Source organism: Prionailurus bengalensis, chromosome B3, assembly GCF_016509475.1.
Source record: "Prionailurus bengalensis isolate Pbe53 chromosome B3, Fcat_Pben_1.1_paternal_pri, whole genome shotgun sequence".
Taxonomy (NCBI): Eukaryota; Metazoa; Chordata; class Mammalia; order Carnivora; family Felidae; genus Prionailurus; species Prionailurus bengalensis.
In genome coordinates, this window is record NC_057355.1 from 146160439 (window position 1) to 146178219 (window position 17781).

The 17781-nt window shown below is 42.4% G+C and overlaps 1 protein-coding gene across 4 annotated transcripts in view; it reads right to left on the reverse strand.

Moving 5' to 3' along the window:
- The window catches only part of PPP1R13B (protein phosphatase 1 regulatory subunit 13B), a 99317-nt gene that overhangs the window by 57465 nt on the left and 24071 nt on the right, over positions 1 to 17781 (reverse strand). Inside the window, exon 1 of one of the 4 annotated variants that reach the window (XM_043554380.1) lies at positions 1542 to 1599. The exons of the other annotated variants lie outside the window; for them this stretch is intronic. The gene's annotated coding sequence lies outside the window, so the exon portion shown is untranslated. Of the gene's footprint in view, positions 1 to 1541; positions 1600 to 17781 lie in introns of those variants that run through there. 4 annotated transcript variants of the gene reach the window in all.

Genomic DNA, 17781 nt, shown 5'->3' on the forward strand with positions numbered 1-17781 from the left:
GAGAATTCCCCAAGAGAGCAGTATTAGAAGGGACCCAACAGCACTACCAGATATTATGAAGCCTCAAAAGGATATAGCAGAAGCACATGAACCCATCAGGGCAACAAACTCTCAAGTCCAGACATGGTGTGAGTGAGGAAGGAGATGCCTCCACAGTGACGAAGGAAAAGACCGTGCAGTGAAGGAGGTGTGATCAATTAAAACTCCCAGCTGCAAGGGAAAACTGGCTTTATACTGCACATCATAGACCAGCATAAGTTCCTAATAGATCAAATATTCAAATATAAATCATAAATTTATAAAAGCTTAAAATAAAAACAGGTAAATTCCTTCTTATAACCTTGGAGTACAGAAGTTCATTCTCGCTATAACTAAAAAAAAAAAAAAAAAAAAAACCCAGACACTACAAAAAAAGATATATTCAAGTAATGAAATAAATGAATCTTTTACAAAGCGAAAAGAAACAGGAAAAAATATCTGCAACGCGTATGACAAATAAAAGGCTAAACTTCTTAATATATAAAAGGCTTCTAAAACTGGTAACAAAAAGACCAAATATCCAATTTATTTTTAAAAATTGGCTGAGGAAGGGGCATCTGGCTGGCTCAGTTAGATACGTGCAACTCCTGATCTCAGGGTTTTGAGTTCAAGCCCCACATCGAGTGTAGAGATTACTTAAAAGTTTAAAAAACATTGGTTGAGGAAATACAACAATATACCACAATAAAATTCAAATGGCCCTTAAACATGAAAACTTATTATCACATATTTGAAAAAGAGTAAAATAAAAATTGTCCAGCTTTTTTTTAATCTTAAAAAAAAAAATCCTACCATTTTGATCTAAGCTATAAAGTGACCATAATGGAAGGAACTTCTTCAAAAACATTTCTCCCAAGGTACGACTGAAACTGAAGATTTTCTTCAGTCAGACATACTATGAAGGACTTCAGTTTGTTCTATGATCAAAGTCAGAAGCAAAGTCTGCATTTGTCCCCACAACCCCCTCTCACTTAGAATCTCAGCTGCTGATTAAGTATTTTATTTTAGTTCACGGTTAAAGAAATTTTTTCTCAGAGGTGCCCTAAATTCCTAAATCCTGAGATTAAATATCCTCACGTTGACGTTCTGGAACCAACGCCGCGCCCCCCCACCCCCACCTCAGCCTGTCCTTCTGAGGGGGAGGGGCCGTGCATTTTCTGAATGTAAATCAGAAGTCACTCCCTTGCTTAAAATATTCAGGAGCTCCGCAAGGCTCAAGAGCAGCCCTTCCCCAAACATTTGTTTTCTAGTGACGAACAGCAAACAGACGTCTTCACTGAGCACTTCAGAGTCGAATGTTCACGTGAACCTCTACTTCCTCCCCCAGAGACTCTTCTGGGGCTTGATCTCCCTGGAACTCCGTCTGAGAAAAGCCTAGACTTCAGGGTGAGCTACCACTGCCAGCCCGATTCGGTGTCACCTTCCTGGCCTTCCCCCCCAGCCCCAGGCAAGTGCTGTCAGGCTGCTGCCCCAACCCCCCTTGCTTGACAACTCCAATTCACCCTCCAAAATCCAGTTCACGTGCCACCACCCTTGCAAAACCTCCCTTGGCTGCCTCTGCTCACCAGGGAGGCCACATGATCCGTCCTTTGTGACCTAGTTCCTCTTCACATACATCTTTATTACATCACAGCACGAACATGTCCTCTGGCCCACGAGGCTCCAGCAGGTCACTTCTGAGTCTGTCACCTGCTGCTGCCTGGCCAGGATCTGGGGCAGGGCAGGCCCACGGAAATCTGGTGGCCTCCATGAATGACACTAAGAAGACTCTGCCCCACCGTACGACTGGGGAAGTACTGCACATAATCTAAGATACGCCCAGTTTGTCCAGTAACAAGCATGGTTCCCCTCAGTTCTTCTTGGATATTACAAATACATTTCAATTCTATAAGAACTTAAGCAGTTATTTCTGCTCACTAACCCATATGAGGAAATTATAAAAATGGGGGCTTTGGAATACTGAAATAAATGGCCTGGAACCTACAGAATTTGGAATAAAATAGTAATTCCTGGATCCAGTGCAAACAAGTCCAGAACTGAAGGGCCTTAATGCTTTAACCATTTCTTTCTTTCTTTTTTTAAATGTTTTATTATTTGTCAGAGTGGGGGAGGGGCAGAGAGAGAGAGAGAGAGAGAGAGAGGGACAGACAGACAGACAGAATCCAAAAGAGGCTCCAGGCTCTGAGCTGTCAGCACACAGCCCAACGCCACCCAGGGCTTGAACTCACAGACCTTGAGATCGTGACCTGAGCCGAAGTCAGCCACTTAACCGACTGAGTCACCCAGGTGCCCCAATACTTTAAGTTTCAACAGAACCAGAATATATTTTTATTCTTGTTCACACACATTTATTTTACACTGCTAATGGTACATTATGTAATTTCATAGCCAATGCTTTTCAAGATCTAGCAATATATTTACCTAAGTCATGCTTTATAAATCAAAAAAAGCAAATTAGTGAAAATATATTTCTTCTTCTTCTTCTTCTTCTTTTTTTTTTTTTACTACCTTCCCTTTAAGGGCTAACACTACAGTTCACCAATAAGTAGCAGAGTGAACACTCTGTTTCCCTCAGTTCCTCAGAGTATTTTAAGTTCATTTATTTTGAGAGAGCATGAAGGGGAGAGGGACAGAGAAAATCCCAAGCAGGCTCTGCACTGTCAGCACCGAGCCCAACGCAGGGCTTGAACCCACGAACTGTGACATCATGACCTGAGCCAAGGTCGGACGCTTAACTGACTGAGCCACGCAGGGGCCCTTTACCAGGGTATTTTTATTCCTTATCCCTCCACCCCTGCCTGCGCAGCCCATGGTATGTTCTCAGTACCACGGGGCAGTGAATGTTTACATCATCTCTTGCTCCTGGAAGACAGAACCCTGGCCAGAGCGGGGACCAGTATGGCACCCCCACCACGACACAGGGCAGCCCCGTCAGCATGCACTCACATAAAGCTCGGCTTATGCTCATTTGCTCTGAAAAGCAGAGTCTCTGATGAACATGTTGTCAGGATGAACAATGGAATGACACTATTTTGGGACACTTTTTGAATTACCCAGACTTTTCAGCTCATGAGTAAGATCAACATGGTGGGGTGGGGGAGGAGAGGCAGAATGGCACCCTTAGGAGTCTGAACGCTTAATTGTAAAAGCTAAGCCCTCCCAGATAACCTACCCCAAAGTCACTAAACACTACCTCCGTTTTTAAGCTCTGTTCTGTAATCTTTAGTAAACCCTATCTTTTCTAATCTTAGCAAACTTCATTTTCCCTAATCTCTAATTATCCAATCCAAGCTAATTTCATTATCATCATGACAGATTTAAAAGCTTTCAAGCTAAATGAAACTGGCATTGACCTGGATAGTGCAGGCTTCCCTAGAGCATCACCTAAGATTAATGCTGAGAAGGCTGCCGTTCGTTATTCTAGCAAGATCTCCTTCACTTAGGGAAAGTGAACACCTCCAACACAAATATCGTAGCATATTGATCCTACAAGCACTGTTTTGTTTACATTTTCACATCTCTGAAATCACAACATATCTTACAATTGACAGCATGTCACAATCCAACAGGTAGTATTTTTTTCTCTCTTAATAGTAAGTGTAAGACAGAGATGAAACCCAACAGGATTAGGGAACCTAAAGAAAACAAGTGCAGGAAAAAAGAAAAGAAGTTAAGGTTTATCCTTCCTAAAAAATGAATATGCTGAAGATAAGAGATTTGGTTAACTACATTCGAAAAACACGCCAAGATCTGTACTGCGAGCTGTCACAAATAGAGCACGTGACGACAAGACGCCCACCTGAAACCATTCCAGACGAGTCACAGCCACAGACCCTGCTGGCCCTACTCCCCGTCCTCAGTCACCCCCAAACGTCCGCCTCCTCTTGGAAGTTTTCCTGACACCGGTGTTCACCCTTCCTGACCCAACCTGAGATCCGGCCTCCTGTTCCGCTTTCCTGCGCAGACTGTGGCTGCTTGCGGTGCAATCAACATTCCTACATGAAATAGTGGATGTTTTCTTGCTTACATTCTCTAGCAGAACAGTATAGTGACTCACGGGAATGAGTTATATAACCCATTATCAGGCTCTGAAATCGTCTAAGCTTGTCTCAAGCTGTGTGTGTATTTATTTTTTAAAAAATCTAAAAATCCCAAAACCACTATAAGGCTGCTGAACTCAGAGCCTGAGTACAATGCTGGACACACAAATGGTGCTCAGTAAAGGAAGGCAGACCAGCAAGCAGGTAACTGTGTAACCCTATGAACTAACTTGGGAGGTCACTTTATCCTTACTTTCAAGAACATTTGAGCTACATAAAGAAAATCAACTAATCGCTAATAACCACTGATTTACATATCTACACATATCCTTTAAAATGCTTACAAGTTTGGTATTTAAAGGATGTTCTTGGGGTGCCTGGGTGGCTCAGCTAGTTAGGCGTCCAACTTCAGCTCAGGTCATGATCTCACGGTTCGTGGTTTGGAATCTCTGTGCTGACAGTGCAGAGCTTGCTGGGGATTTTCTCTCTCTCCATCTCTCTCTGCCCCTCCCCCACGCATGCGCATGCGCTTTCTCTCAAAATGAAATAAACTTAAAAAATAAAAATACAACAAAATATTAACCACAGATTTACATGATCCCACAATTCCACTCCTACTTACCCAAGAGAGTAAAAATACATGTCCATACAAAGTCCTGTATGTAAATGCTCATAGCAGCATTATTCATAACAGCCAAGATGAGGAAGCAACCCAGATGTCCATCAACCAATAAATGGATAAATAAAATGTGACCTATCACGCAATGGAATATTATTCAGCCATAAAAAGAAACAAAGTGCTGGGGCACCTGCTGGCTCAGACGGTAGAGCATGTGACTCTTGATGTCAGGGTCGTGCTCATAAGGAAACTTGAAATAAGCCAAATTCTGTCATTGGCTCTACCGCTGACTTTGCAGTGCCTGCCTGGGGAAGCACCCCCTCCCGTCGCCACAGGTCATGGCTTCTCGTCGGCAGCTCAGCAGGTAACGTGGATAGGACAACGCTTTAGGACAACGCTTCTCCAAGTTTGCTGGGCCTCACCCCCTCAGGTGAAACATCAGATCCCTTAGCTCACCAACCTCACCTACTTCCATTTTCTAGTGGAAAAGGAACTCAGGGACAACAAAGATAACTGAGGAGAAATAAAACAATAAAAGCTATACCACACTGCAGGTACTGGTAATAACTAACTCACCTGGCAGCTTATAAATAAGTAGCTCATAAAAGCCATAAAAAGCAACAGCTGGAGTGCAGGCAAAGAAACATCAGAAGACCCTTTCAAGTTTTCTAGTGGGCTGTGTGCCCCAACACGAGAGTCAACATTAGCTCCCTTCTGACCCTAGCATGTTGTAACACTGTTCACCGATTCACCAATTTAAAATCTCAGAAACATCAGGGCTGTAAGGAAAACTAAGTCTAAGACATCGCCCTGTATGCCTCATCCCACTTCCCTAAACCAACCTCTCCAAGACTGAAACACATGCCAGGAAGCCCTTGCCCACTCACACAGAGCAAGGAGCATAAAGTAAGACGAACCTGGGAGGTACCCTAGCCTCCCTTCTCTCTCATGCTCCACAGACACGTTAGTAAGACTGCTGACCCTAATTTCAAAGTACACCCAGAATGTGACTTCTCTTTTCCACTGCTGCTACCCTGGCCCAAACCATCACTACCACTCAGCTGGACATTTGCAAGAGCAACTTAATCGGTCCAGTTTTCATTCCTGCCCTTCAGGTATTATCACTTTGCTCAATTCGCTCAATAGTTTCCTACCTCTCTCAGAATAAATTCCAAAGTCCTAAGTACCATCTGTGAGGTCCTACATGATCTGCATCTCTCTCTCTCTCTCTCTCTCTCTCTCTCTCTCACACACACACACACACACACACACACACACACAATCATCTTGATCTTTCCTCTTACCGCACACCGCCCTTCACTTCCCTGCCCCAGCCACAATGAAAGAACACATTTTCACTGTTCTTCCAACAGAGCAAGCCAACTTCTGCCTCAGGGCCTTTGCACTGGCTGCTCTCTACCTAGACCACTCTTGCCCCAGCTACTAATATGACTGTATTATTCTCTTCTTTCAGACCTCTGCCCCAGTGTCACCTTATCGGAGGAGCTTTCCCTCATCGAACTATAATCCTTTTATCACACTGCTTTTTCTTTTCTTCTTAGCACTCACCACCACCACCTAATCTAGGTGATGTATTTATGTCTATCCTCGTTCTCCTCTCATTGGAACACAAGCTCCCTGAGAACAGGAATTTTAGTTCACTGCTGTATCACCAGTGCTTGCCGTAGTGCCCAGAACATAGTAGACCTCCAGTTATATATTTGTTCTCTTTTAAGTTTATTTATTTTTGAGAGAGAGACAGAGAGACAGTGAGTACACACACACACACACACACACACACACACACACACACGTTAACACTGGGCAGATTTCACTCACACCCAGAGACGGTATGGCCGTCCCTTGTTAAAGCCTTCCCTCCTCCCACAAGGTGGCACTGCAGGGCATCAGGGAGTGAGTGTTCCCTGCCCCGCTCAAGTAGGGGAGGAGTAAGATTAACTACAAAGAAAACAGAGGAATAGTTTAATAGTAATAGTTCAATTTCCAAAATTGGGATTTGCATTATTTTGGAATAAAACAGAACTGGCCTTTGGAGAGCGACGGGATTTTTTCCTAAGAAATGAGAAGTGCAAACCTGCAGGGCTGCATCTTTAACCCTCATGAGGGAGCAGATACATTTAAATATCTGAGTAGTTGATCTCACAGTTTGTGAGTTCGAGCCCCGCGTCGGGCTCTGTGCTGACGGCTTAGAGCCTGGAGCCTGCTTCAAATTCTAGGTCTCCCTCTCTCTCTGCTCCTCCCCCGCTCATGCTCTGTCTCTCTCTCTCCTTCAAAAATAAATAAAAACATTAAAAAAAATTTTTTTAAATATCTGAGTAGCATCTATGCAAAGTTAAATGTCCATTAAACTAGATCCTCAATAACCATATCAATTGTTTAGTTCAAATCACTGTTTTTATTTGCTTCAATAATTAAACATTTAAAAAGTATACATTCTAACATACAAAAATTCCCTCTCACCAATTTGAGTAGATAAAATCTGGGTTATACCTTATCGCTGGGAATACAAAACTTACACCTTAGCTTCCCTTCACCTTATTAATGTCCTATTTAAAAGCATATGCATATAAAGGAAACCTGTGTAAAACCGTGCAGAAATGCAAAATTCACAAAACTTTCCATAATGCTTTAGATATGTCATTACTATCAGGTGTGGAGGTGATGCAGCTGACCAAACTGAATCTAGTCACTAAAACTTAAAGAATCTTCCACAATAGGGGCGCCTGGGGGGCTCAGTCGGTTAAGCGTCCAACTCTTGGTTTCAGCTCAGGTCATGATCTCACAGCTCCTGACTTCGAGCCCTGCACTGGGTTCCACGCTGGTGCAGAGCCTACTTGGGATTCTCTCTCTCCCTCTCCCTGTACTCCTCCCCTGCTTGCTCTCTCTCTCAAAATAAAGAAAAACACTGAAAAAAACCCAGAATCTTCTACAATAGATAAAGGGCAGTATCAACTCTGAACTCCTGTTGATCCGCGTCAGGAATCACTGCCTGGTATGACGGCTGCTTTACTGACATCGTCCAAGTGGACAACACCGGGAAAGCAGAACAAACATAGATTTTCAAACCACAGGTGGTGACCTGCCAGTGGGCTATAAAATCAATTAATGCCTCAAGGGCCAGTTTTAGATTTTAATGGAATAGAACATAAAAATATAAAATAGTGTTAAGAGAACAAAAAGACAAACCACAGACTGGGAGGAAATATTTACAAAAAATATATGTGATAATGGACTTACATCCTATAAATATACAGAGAACTCTTAAAATAAGCAAACCAATCAAAATATGGACAAAAGATTCCAGAAGATCAAATAAGACATACAGATGGCAAACAAGCAGACAAGATGCTCAACCTCACAGATCACCAGGGAGTTGCAAATTAAAACAACAGCGACACCACACACCTATGAGAATGGCCAAAACCCAGAACACAGACACCACCAAAGGCTGGTAAAGATGCGGAACAAAGAGAGCGTGCTGGTGGAAATGCAAGATGGCACCGCCACCCTTTGGAGGGCTGCCTGGCAGTTTCTTACAAAACTAAACATACCCTGACCATATGATTCAGCAACGGAGCTGCTTGATATTTACCCAAATGAGTTTGAAACTTACATACAAAAGCCTACACAGGAATGTTTATAGCAGCTTCATCCAAAACTTGGGAGCCACCAAGGATGTCCTTCAGGAGGTGAATGGATAAACAGACAGTGGTCCATCCAGACAATGGAATAGTATTCAGCGAGAAAAAGTGACAGCTGCCAAGTCACAAAAAGACACAGGAATTTTTTAAGATTTGAGACACCGAGGGATCTTAAATGCATACTACTAAGCGAAAGACACCTATCTGAAAAGGCTACACAATGTATGATCCCAACTAAATGACATTCTGGAAAAGGAAAAAACTGTGGAGATGGTAGAAAGATGAGTGGTTGCCGGGGGTTCGGGGGACATACCCATATTCTATATGATACTGTAATAGTGGATAAATAACGTTACACATTTGTCAAAACCCACGGACCTGTACACTATAAAGAGGGCACCCCTGGGTAAATTATGGCCTTTAGTTGAATAATTTATCAACATTAGTTCACCAATTATAATAAATGTAGCACACTAAAGCAAGATGTTAATGACAGGGGAAACGGTTGGGGCTCAATTTTTTCTATAAACCTAAAACCGGTCTAAAACAGTAAAGCTTATTAACTCAAAATAAAAAATGAAACACTACCCTACACATGGTAAGGGTAAGTGTGGTCCCTTGAAATTCCGACCACATATATTTACACAGAGAGATGCATGTGTGTGTCACCCTGGGTCACCCTGTAAAAGGTACTTCCTAGTGTGGGTCACGGTCTAAGTGGTTTAAAAGACACTGCTTCTCAGGGCCTCATGAAACCCAACGAAATGAAAATTCACCGCACTGCCGCCACTGTTTATCAGTGCTTATTACTAGGCACTGATACACACACCACACATTCTCAATTCCCACAGCAGCTCTGCAGGACAAACAGCACCTTCATTTCACAGAGTAGAGAAAGGAGGCGTGCAGAGGTTCAATTACCTGTCCAAGGTCACTGAGCTCACTAATACCAGAGCAGGATGCCACCCCAGTCTGACTCCCAAGCTCTGCTCTGAATCACTAACCTGCTTGAAGCACTAAAGAGCAAACGTTTTAGGGCACCTGGGTGGCTCAGTCGGTTAAGCATTCGACTTCGGCTCGGGTCATGATCTCGCGGTTCACAAGTTCGAGCCCCGCGTCGGGCTCTGTGCTGACAGCTCGGAACCTGGAGCCTGCTTCAGATTCTGTGTCTCCCTCTCTCTCTGCCCCTCCCCTGCTTGTACTCTATCTCTGTCTTCCCAAAATAAATAAATGTGAAATAAAGAACAAATTTTTTAATAAATAACTTTCTTACTTATACTCCCCATTATTTAATAACTTCTCAATGAACTAAGTTTAATCTAGTGTTTATATTTGAAACTGTCTGAAATGCAAAGTTAATCATTATACAAGGGAACCAAAACAAAGAAACGTGTATTTTTTCTAATTAATCAACTTAACTGTAAAGATTATCTGGCTAAAACCATATAAATGTTCTAATTAAATTTTCTTGACCTTTCAAAAATGTATGTATACCCCAAATCCTCAGAATAAGACTTCGTCTGTCTATATATTCCTTTGTAAAATTCAAGAAAATATATTCCTATACGTACTTTTTAAAACTTATCTACCTACTACTAGGTATACAGCTAAGAGAATTAAAAGCATGTCTTACACAGAAATTCGAGCAGAAATGTTCACAGCAGCATTATTCATAATGGCCAAAAAGTGTAAACAGCCCAACCGGTGAATGGCTAAAGCAATGTGCTGTATTTCTAGAATGAAATATTACTTGGCCTTAAGAAGGAGCTACAACACAGATGAACTTTAAAAAGACGATGCCTGGGCTCAGAGATCTGAAGCAGCCAGATACAAAAGTCACATATAGGATTCCATTTACAAGAGACGACCAGACTAGGCAAACCTGTAGAGACAGAAAATGCAGCAATCTGACTGCCGGGGGTTGGGGGCAGGAGAAATGGGGAGTGACTGCTAAAGGGTACACAGCTTCCTTTTGGAGTGACAACAATATTCTAAAATTAGACATGGTGATGGCTACCCAATGCTGTGAATATATTAAAACCACTGAACTGTACACTTTAAAAGTGTGAATTTTACGGTATGTGAATTATATATTAGGATAGTTGTCCCTTAAGAAAAAAAAATTTCTAGTTATGCCAATTATCTAACCTGTATAATCTATACAATCAGTAAAATATTTTTCCCAACGGAAATAACATTAAATATACATGTTATCGCCTTGTATAGGTTTCTTTTATCAAATAATAAACATTTAGAGTTGTACAAATTCTGTTTTTTCATGTCTGTTAATATCAAAAGTACTAATTCTTTTGTCAGTAGGAAAAAAAAACTTAAAACAAAGATATTTAGCAAAATAATGTCTCTGAAGAGCACTTTAATATAATCACGTGTATAGATATACCATAGTCAATTCTACTCATCTCATGACACAAAATCAGAATAGTTTGCAAAGGAAATGCAAGTCCAGTAACACTCCTATCTTTCTCCAACTGGTTGGCCATTTTCTCTTTCAGATTTGAGCCAGCTCTTGAATACCACGATCCCACTCTGAGTTTGCTTATAATGCTCTCAATTACCACGCTTGAAACGTTTCTCATCTTTAGAAAACTACGCAAAAGTGAAGTGTGGAAAACAAAAGTCCCACTGCCTAGAGCTTATCTGTGCCATTGACAAAGGAAAAATACTCAAACAGATGTCCCTTGGGCCTTGTGGAATCTAAATCCAGGCACTAATGACATGAGCCATGATAAGACGTCCTAATGAAACAAGACAGACCACCCTTGTTACAGCAGAGTGATATAGTAGATAACGTTTCACCTAATTCGGTGAGTTCCGTGGAAGACAAGTTCAGTGTTAGCATTGTTCAATAACAACTGTACCAGGATCTAGAAATCACTATGAAAACGAAAAATAAACATTAATTTACCAATCTCCACACAAAACAGTCATAAAAAAAAGACTGCCTAAGCATTCTGAATGACTTTAAAAAGTGAAACCTCCACATTTTATATTTTCACAATAAATGCCTTCTTGCTAATATTTTATGCTAGCAAAACTTCTTGTTGGAGTGGCATACATACAGAGCTACAAATTTCTTTTTTCAAATTGTTATTGACATATTTTAAAGTTTATCTATCTAATCTCTACACACAACGTGGGGTTCAAACTCACGACCCAAATCAAGAGTTACATGGTCTTCTGACTGACCCAGGCTGGCACCACCTTTTGGACTTTTATTCTATAACCTCAATTTTTTTAAGTTTTATTAAATATTTTTAAGATTTTATTTTAGAGTGCCTGTGAACAGGAGAGGGACGGGGAGGGGGAGGGAGAGAGAGAGGGAGGGAGGGACAGGAAGTGACACAGGGAGGGAGAGAGACAGAGAGAGAGAGAGAGAGAGGGAGGGAAGGAGGGAGAGAGGGAGGGAGAGGGGGAGAGGGAGAAGGGAGGGAGAGGGGGAGAGGAAGAAGGGAGGGAAAGGGGGAGAGGGGGGGAGGGGGAGAGGGAGGGGGAGAGAAGATCCACACTCAGTGTGGAGCCCGACACAGAGCTCGATCTCATGACCCTGGGATCATGACCTAAGCCGAAATCAAGAGTCAGATCCTCAATCAACTGAACCACTCAGGCACCCCTTTTTTAAGTTTTATTAAAGCCAGATGATTTTTTTTTTTTTTTAATGTAAGCTCTATACCCAACATGGGACTTGAACTCATGACCTTAAGAATCACACGTTCAACCGACTAAGCCAGCCAGGAGCTCCCATATTGACATGCTTTAGATGTTCAAAATGAGAATGACATTTATAAGACCCTTAACATGAAAGGACTTTAACAATTTATTGATAATAAGAATACCTATTATTTCCATGCTTACGATGTTCATGGACAGGCCCTTTGTTTACCTATATTATATCACGTGGTTCTCCCAAAAGGCCGAGGGAGCAAGTTGCTAAGATGATCCGGTCATTGTAGATAGATTGAAGGGTTGCCCAAGGACACATAACTAAAAAGTGCCAGGACGTCTGACCCAAGAGCATCTGACTCCAAAGCTTAAGTTTCTATTCGAATAGTTCAAGGACAAAACAGTGCTAAAATTCACTAACACTTAAAAAAAAAAAAAAACCCACACAACTATTCAAGTTCTTCATCTTGATGAAAGTGTAAGAATCCATTTTTATCCAAGAGTTATCAGATGAGAACATAAACTCCGACCACTTTTCACAAGGGAAGAACTGACATCATATAATGTACAAGTACCTTTGAACAGAACACTGTAGGTATGAATTTAAGAGGGAACTGTCGAGATTCATTACAAGACCCAAGATGGGTGTACTCAGCAGCCTACACAGCCTCCAGGCAGAAACGATCTCACTAAAGAAAGGCTGAGAGGAAAAGTCTGAAGCCTTCCCATTCATTATGAATTCACCTCTTCTAGGGACCTGGCCTGGGCTCATAAAAATGTGGATTCATGAAGATTCACGTGAGGTTTGGTTCTGCTCAGATACAGAAGCTGGGGTCTGCCCAAGAACCTTTACAAAACATGCGTACAGGGGCGCCTGGGTGGCGCAGTCGGTTAAGCGTCCGACCTCAGCCAGGTCACGATCTCGCGGTCCGGGAGTTCGAGCCCCGCGTCAGGCTCTGGGCTGATGACTCAGAGCCTGGAGCCTGTTTCAGATTCTCTGTCTCCCTCTCTCTCTGCCCCTCCCCCGTTCATGCTCTGTCTCTCTCTGTCCCAAAAATAAATAAACGTTGAAAAAAAAATTTTAAAAAAATGCGTACAATCTGCAAAATTTCAGCACCATTCCTTTTGAAGACAGAATTACGTATTCCATCATTTATTAAAACGGTAGGCTGCATATGAGTTTTATTATTACACGGCCATAATTTTTTATGTTTCTAAACAATAACTTATGGGGCACCTGGGTAGCTTAGTCAGGCATCTGACTTCGGCTCAGGTCATGACCTCACAGTTTGTGAGTTCGAGCCCCGTGTTGGGCTCTGTGCTGACAGCTCGGAGCCTGGAGCCTGCTTCAGATTCTGTGTCTCCCTCTCCCTCTCTGCCCCTCCCCGGCTTGCACTCTGTCTCTGTCTCTCAAAAATAAACAAACATTGAAAAAATTTAAACAAACAAACAAAAACTTATGTGAATCACCTTATTTCTGAATGTTAGTATTGTCAGGAAGTTATGCATTTTCGAAAAGCAAAAAGAATGAGCATTCTCTCAGCACCTCCTAGACAATGATACACCAATCATGGAAGTCCTCGTGGTAACCTCAGGGCCCCCACTGCGATGTCTTCTAGATGGCAATTCTCTCCACTCCTCTCTGGGACTCACACTTGGGCAAGTTTCCAGAGTCATGGTTATTCTACATGCCCACCTCTCTTGCCATTGCCGGCTCAATGAAGGAAAACACAACAAAAAGTGCTTCTTTTATTCCACAAGTATTTACCAAGTGCCTACTTTGTGTTGGAGATTCGGCACTGACAAAGCAGACAGGGCTCCTGCTTGCAGGGATCGGATTATAGTCGGGGGAAAAAGACAAAAAAATAAGTAGACAAAAAATATAGTAGGGTGGGTGGTGATATACCCTACGAAGAAACACAAAACAGGCAAAGGAGACAGGGAAGAGGACAATTTTAATTTTAAATGAGGTGTCCGAAAAGGCCTCACTGAAGGAAGTGAGAGAGTAAGCCTGCAGAAAGCGTGCAGGAAGAGCACTGGAGCAAGTGTCTAAGCCCCCAGGCAGAAAGAGTGTTTGGTAGGATTCGGAGTCAGCCTGGCTGAGCACACAGATCACGGGGAGGAGTAGGGAGGACAGGTAAACTACTAACTAGGCTTGGCTCAGAGAGCTCGGAAGCCCTTGGAGGGCTGTGAGCTAAGTAAGAAGCGGCATGTTTTACCATGACGACTTGCAGGCTCACTCTGGCTGCTTTGTTGACAACTGACTGAGGGAGCGGAAAGAGCACAGAAATAAGAAGGCCCCTCGGGAAGCTACTATAAGAATCCAGGAGGGGAATCCAGGAGGGAGAATCCTGGAGGAGAATCCAGGAAAAGAATCCAGGAGGAGAATCCTGGAGGAGAATCCTGGAGGAGAATCCTGGAGGGAGCACAAACTAGAAGCTGAGTAGGCTGTGGAGGTAGCTCTGATGAGCGTGTAGACAAAACGGATGTGGCCTGGAAGAGAGAGAGGCTGTGCCTCGGAGAGGCGGCCGGCTATGCCTGGGCCAGTTCAGTTGCCCAGCTCTTCCATCAGCGTCCATGCAGCAAGGCCCTCCTTTTCCAAGATGTTTCTTTAGAAAGCAGAAGTTGGTTTTTGCCACTTGAAGCCAAAATGACCTTAATTACTAAAATAATTACCATTTTACAAAGGAGAAACCTGAGGTTCTTGCACTCAAGGCTCAGCATGCATCAGCTAGTAAACAAAACAAAACAAAACAAAACAAAACAAAACAAAACAAAACCAAGGGGCGCCTGCCTGGGTGGCTCAGTTGGTTAAGCATCTGACTCTGATTTCAGCTCAGGTCATGATCTCGTGTTCATGAGATCGAGCCCTATGTCGGACTCCATATTAACAACTAGAGACTACTTGTGATAGTCTCTCTTTCTGTCTCTCTTTCTCAAAATAAATAAACAAACATTTTAAAAAATCCAAGTGTTAGTTCTAGATTTGGTGAAGTGTCATCTGGAAATCAACTATGAAAGAAAGAAAGAAAGAAAGAAAGAAAGAAAGAAAGAAAGAAAGAAAGAAAGAAAGAAAGAAAGAAAAGAAAGAAAAGAAAAAGAAAAGAAAAAGGTTTAGCACTCATCCAAGGCACCACAGTTACCAGGGAGCTGAGCCCACCTATGAACACCAGTTTGACTAACCCCAAATCCTGTGCTTGCTTCCTCACCAAACACTGCCTCCCAGGCCCCAACGGGCCCTCCACCTGCGAGCTACTAAAACAAAAACAACAGCGGAGGTGCGGAGGGAGCAAAGGTCAGCGAGAACACCTGCTTCAGGCCCAACACTTTAGGAGGCCGAAGCAGGGACTGTCCAGCCATGGAGATGTCCTCTCCTCTCGCTCCACCCCACAGGGTCAAGAACCTCAGGCAACTCGGTTTGGCAAACACAGGCAAGTCCCAGCTCCGTACCAAGTTGAAAGCTCTGGTTGTTTCTATCCAAACAGGAGAGAAAATGGAGTTCAGGTTGGCAGATCATCTTTCCTTTGTTCGTACTGTCTTCCCACACCACCACAAAACAGTTTTCTTTCCCCTCTGATCTCAAAAGTAGTTAATGTATTATTGTTGGCTGAGCACTCAGGATGTTCTCACAAGAATCCATATTTTAACACGAAAATAAAACACTGTGCTCCCTAAGGTAATATTCATACTATTCCTATTAAAAGCACATCTTTTAAGCTACAAATTTGAGATGACAGTACATAAGGGCCTCATTTTTTTCAATAGTCCCTAAAGTTGTTGGAGGAAAAAGATAAAAAATTTTTTGACAATTTGAGTTATTTTAGATTAAGTGATCACTTGCTTCTTAAAACTCTCGTAAGTGTTAAATTAAAAGGGACATGCTGAGGGATGCCCGGGTGGCTCAGTTGGCTGAGCATCCGACTTCAGCTCAGGTTATGAGCTTGCTTTGGATCCTGTGTCTCCCTCTCTTTCTGCCTTCCCCTGCTCATGCTATGTGTCTCTCAAAAATGAATAACATTAAAAAAACTTTTTTTAAGGGACATGCTGAGAGTTTCAAAATTAAGCTATCATAAAGATTAGTCATCAAACCTCAGAGCCAGAAGGAACCTAATCTAACCACCACTCTTTCCCCCATTTCACAGATGAGGAAGCAGAAGCCCAGAGAAGGAAATAATCTGTCAAGGCTCGTAAATCTTATGAACAAAAACAAAACCAAGACTGAAATCAGGTCTCTTGATTCTCAGCCCAGCAGGCTGACTCCCTCTCAGCAGTTTCTTTCATGACATTGTTTACATAATATTAAATGAGAAAGTCTGTAAAATCTCTAGTAAGAAGCCTGACATACAATATTCTCTCAAATCTCATTTCCTCCTCTCTTATTTAAATACATGATAACAATTTTGGGCACTGAAAAGTTAGAAAAACCCTCAGGACTTTAAAAATTATAGAAATGAACTGAAATTAAGTCACAAAAGAGAACCATGAAACAAAATTGACACGGGAACACCTCATCAAATACAAATTATAAAGGGTAGCTGATCATAAAATAAACCTATTAATATGCTTTGAAAATATTGTAAGAGGGCCTCCCTAAATATCAATGGGATACTGGAAAAATGTAAGCTAAGTGACATGGTTTTATAAAAAAATAATAATAATAATAAGTCCAAGGCATTTGATTAGGATATAATTGAGGAAACCATATAATTAAGAACCAAACACGGCCACTTTGAGTGAAAAAAGAAGCTAATGAGACAGACTGCCAGGACAACAGGCAAAACCCAAGACCCTTCCATTTCACATCTGGATGAATGGGCACCCAACGTAAGTCATTCCTAAGAAAAAGTACACTGTTTCATATACAACAAACTCCCAAGAGACAAGAACCACAAAGCATCAAATCTTTTCCATTTTTTTTTAACGTTTATTTATTTTTGAGAGACAGAGACAGAGCATGAGTGGGGAAGGGACAGAGGGAGAGGGAGACACAGAATCCAAAGCAGGCTCCAGGCTCTGAGCTGTCAGCACAGAGCCCGACGCGGGGCTCGAACTCATGAACTGCGAGATCATGACCTGAGCCAAAGTTGGACGCTCAACCGTCTGAGCCACCCAGGCGCCCCAAGAATCAAATCTTTTAAAATCAGGTCTAAAAAGAAAACAAACACTCACAGATTTTTTTCCCTATGAAGATTCATTCCAACTATCACCTTACCAGCAGATGAAAAGGTCAATCTAATAAGATGACCCACCAATCCTGCCTCAAAAAAAAAAAAGTATTGTCCGATTCTTCATCCAATAGGAACAAGGAAAAGAACCATTTATGACATGCAAGTGAAAAAGGCAGGAGCAGATGAAGCAGGACAGAAGACGTTGACAGGGTCACCTGGGTGGCTCAGTGGGTTAAGCATCTGACTCGGATTTTGGCTCAGGTCATGATTTATGCTCAGCATAGAGCCCGCTTGGGATTCTCTCTCTCCCTCTTTCTCTCTGCCCCTCACCTGCTCATGTGCGCACTCTCTCTCTCAAAATAAATAAATAAACTTCAAAAAAAGGGGAGAGGGTTGATAGCTTGCTCAAGGTCAACCCAGGGATGACTCCAAAAGCCTCCTATACCACACTGCCCGTCCATGAAAGTCCCAGGTTTCTCTTGGGAAAGGCATCACGACTTGGCAGGCCACCTCTCCCTGTCTTCAAGATGGTGCAGACAATGTGTTTATTCTCGAGAGAGAGTGAGGACCGG